This window comes from Aplysia californica, unplaced genomic scaffold (genome assembly GCF_000002075.1).
Source record: "Aplysia californica isolate F4 #8 unplaced genomic scaffold, AplCal3.0 scaffold00143, whole genome shotgun sequence".
NCBI classification, from domain to species: Eukaryota; Metazoa; Mollusca; class Gastropoda; order Aplysiida; family Aplysiidae; genus Aplysia; species Aplysia californica.
In genome coordinates this window covers 383731-387624 of record NW_004797413.1, presented here as the reverse complement: position 1 = coordinate 387624, position 3894 = coordinate 383731, and the positions used below count along the sequence as shown (strand labels likewise).

Genomic DNA, 3894 nt, shown 5'->3' with positions numbered 1-3894 from the left:
TCTCTCTCTCTCTCTCTCTCTCTCTCTCTCTCTCTCTCTCTCTCTCTCTCTTTCTCCCAGCATCTGTCTTGTTACGAAAAGACCAGGTGCACCATTATCACATGCAGCAGAGAAGACATGAGCTCGATTGAACGATTCCCGAGTGGGGAGAATGTTTATCTAGCACCTCGGACTCGGTCTTTCTGCTGGGATTTCCCTCTCAGCCAGGGTTGACTCTGACACTAGTGACAGCCTGGGTCAAAGCCCGCTTCTTAAATATACTTCTGTTTATGGGGACCTAATATACCCCCAAAAGAAGACACAGCAGTTTTGGAATACTCTCTGTTGTACTCTGAAAATAATGAACTTATCAATACAAGCTTTAAGAAGCAACCGCAAGCTTAAAATACTTAATGCAAACATAAGCTACTGTCGCTATTACGGTTTTTGTTGCTCACTTGACATTCGGAATGTTTAACTTAAGAGTCAGGGCAGGTATTGAACACACACTTGCCCTCGTTGGAAACGTGTCATTTTGACGTTAAACGTGAGAGTATGTATTGCATTTAGATCTAGTCCAAACACTCAAAGAGGGGATCGAGAAATAGGAATTTGCAGAGGATTACTTTTGTTGTGCGTTTAGGAGATATTCTTACGAATCACGATGTTCTTCTATTTTGTCTATTTTCACAACGATTGTATTCAACACAATGGGAAGTCCAGCTGGCACAACAAACAGGTTTCGCTATTCAATCTGTACGTAGCCTTGGTCTACCACCACTCTTTCTTTCAGGCTTACGGTTATAACTGGTTTATTAGCTGCCCAGATACTAGATTTATTGATGAGACACCATTTAGCATGGGATGAGACGAAGGGAATTCCCACGAATGAAGGAGGCGGAGGTAAGGACAAGGTTGATACAATCAGTCAAGACAAGACTTAGACAGTGAAGTGGATTGTTTTCACCACATTTTCTGTCTTGGACTTGACTCTTGTTCAACACGCCATTCGCTTTCTGATCTCACAAATGAATATAAGAAGAGTAAAATATGAGTCTGCTTTGTAATTCTGTTATGTGAATCTATAGGATTCTGTCCATGCCTGATAGGGCTATTAGGGGTGGTCACAGAAAAGGGTTGGCCGTCGTTATTCGGACTCGAGTCCGAATAACATTTTTTCATATTCTGACTCGAGTCCGAATAAAAAAATGTCTTATTTGGACTCGTGTCCGAATATGAAAAAATTGTATTTTTTTACTTTCCCACCCGTCTCACACTCAGCTACCAGTTGTCTATTTTCTACTAAATATTGATGCGCTGAATCTGAACACGAATATCAACTTCATTTCCGTCGCAAATTAATAGTTTTTGAAATATTTGATTGTTTTTAACCGAGATAGACATGCTTTGGACCAATCGGGGGGTTCCAGGGGGGCATGCCCCACTGGGGTAAAAGAAAATCTGGGGGGTTACAGGGGGACATGCCCCCTTGTTTTTACACCCATAATTTGATATTTTACAGCTAGATTTGAAATTGACTTGAAAATAATTGATTTGCGACAGTTTTAGTGGCTTTATGTGTGATCTGCAGCAAACAGTACAGCAGTTTGACCCCTGAAACAGTGCATCTGTGTGCGGGAGTGAAAGTAAAAATTTACCGAAAAAATGTTATTCGGACTCGGGTCCGGAAAAAAGGAAGTGTCTTCGTTCTATAGATCTAACGTTCAGTGCTTCCAATTTTCCGCCATTTTTTAGTTTCCCCCACACCTTTTCTGCCGATCCGATGCCTGCCGCCTCATTGATACGCCCCCCCCCATGTTTCCCACTTTCTTTGTTGTAGAAAAGGTAGAATTGAAGATTAGCAGACCACCTGGCACCTGCATATTATGAGCTGTGTAAGTAAAAAAAAAAAGACCAATTCGTTCAAATACACACAAGCCTGTGTCATCTCGATTGTTTACCAAGAAAAAGTTGTGTTGCTGTGTAGAGCCAGCTGAGCATACGGCAACTTTTGATTCCATGCCATAGACCAGCGCACATTTCATTACGTAGATCTACGTCAAGATTAGCTTATTATTGTAATAATGATCAGTTGCCAGGGGGAAAAAGACTGACGCCTATGCGACGTTCAACGCCCGGACCGATAGTGCCCCCCCCCCCCCTCCCTGACACGCACACAGCCACACATGTGCAGGCCGCCCATCCGACCCCGACACACTCTAACGAGCCATCTTTAATTGCTTCTGATGATCCCTTGACAAATAAACATTTATTAGAAGCGCTATAACTTTTCAAGCCGGCCTCAAATTCATCATAAGATAACAACTCGGCTCCTGCACAAAACGCCTTTTTGCCCGAAGTAATCCCGGTCTCTACCCAGCCTGAGGCGAGTCACGAGTGAGGCAGGACAGGAAGCCGGAGTCACGAGTCACAGGAAGTCGGAAGTGATGTCATGCTGGACAAGAATCAGAGTCTGAATAACATTTTTTGATATTCGGACTCGAGTCCGAATAATCACTTCGCACAGAAAATCTAAGAGTGCAGGCGAGTCTTTTGACTATTCTCACCCGGTGCGCGTTCACCGTTATAGCCTAGATCTAGATCTAGGCCAACAAATTTTGCGTTCACCCTAAACCACAGAATTCTACACTGTGATAACAGAAAAATTGTAGAATTCTGTGCCGTGAACAAACGTTCCATTACAACTGTAGCCTACTAAAAGCGTACAATTTTGTCTGTGGGCAGTGGAGAGAGAGAGAGAGAGGAGTAGCGTGAGAACTTCCGGTCAAAACAAAACGCAGTGGCTATCTCCCAGGCTATTTTTACGGCGTGCCGTAAAGATAGCCTCCCAGTGAGTCCCAGGCTATTTTTACGGCGATCCTCGAAAAGCGACCCTACTCCGCCTCTCATGTACGCGACATGCCTCAATGTATTAGATCTAGGCCTATAGGGGCCGTTCAAAATATAAACTTACACCTCAGAGGGGAAAGGGTGTCTTTGGCTTCTGTAAGAAAAGTGGAAGATTGGGTGGGGAGGTGAGATGAACGTTTTGCTCATGACTGGGAAGAAAAGGTAAAAGAAAAAGTGGATAAATGCCAGTAACAAGACCCAGATCTACATGATCACTGCAGATCCCCGTTGTTTCTTTACGGTAGCCGTAAAAATATCCACTGTGAAAACAAAATGGCAACCCGCGTAGTTCGGCTTGATTCGAAAAGTTAAATATAGCCGTAGCATCTTTGTAGACAACCAAATTAATTTACTTTTGTGTTTTAACATCATTTTTTAACTTTGTTTTGGTCAATTTGATCGTCCACACCGATAGAAAGTATTCAGAAAGAGAGAGAGAGAGAGGGGAGGAGTAGATCTTGCGAGAACTTCCGGGCAAAACAAAATGGCGACCCGCGTAGTTTGGCTCAATTCAAACAGTGAAATAGCCATAGCATCGTTGAAGATGATCAAATTAGCTTACTTTTGTGCTATAACGTAATTTTTTCTTGGCTTTTATCAATTTGATCATCCACACCGATAGACAGTATTCCAAAATGAGGAAAAGCAGGTCTTGTTTCGCACCGGGTGAGAATAGCCTACGCTGGCAAGTGTCACCCGGGGTGAGAGGTAGATCGTTTTTCTTTTCTCACCCCGGATGAGAATAGGCACTTCCAAAATCTAAATAAGCCAGAGTCTATTTCTATTGTCTTGAGACAAGGCCACCTCTATTCTCACCCCGGGTGAGAATAGCGCAGGCGAGTCTTTTGGTTATTCTCACCCGGTGGGCGTTCACCGTAGGCCAACCAGTGAAGCGTTCACCCTGAACCACAGAATTCTACACTGTGATAAGAGAATTGTAGAATTCTGTGCTGTGAACAAACGTTCTAGATCTAGATATCTAGATCTATTACTAGATCTACTGTT

General features: G+C 43.2%; 1 non-coding gene across 1 annotated transcript in view; it reads left to right on the top strand.

Moving 5' to 3' along the window:
- Nucleotides 1-690: 690 nt before the first annotated feature.
- The window catches only part of LOC101854014, a 6650-nt gene continuing 3446 nt past the window's right edge, over nucleotides 691-3894 (top strand). Inside the window, exon 1 of the transcript XR_004858474.1 lies at nucleotides 691-882. This is a non-coding gene — a transcript (uncharacterized LOC101854014). The remainder of the gene's footprint in view (nucleotides 883-3894) is intronic.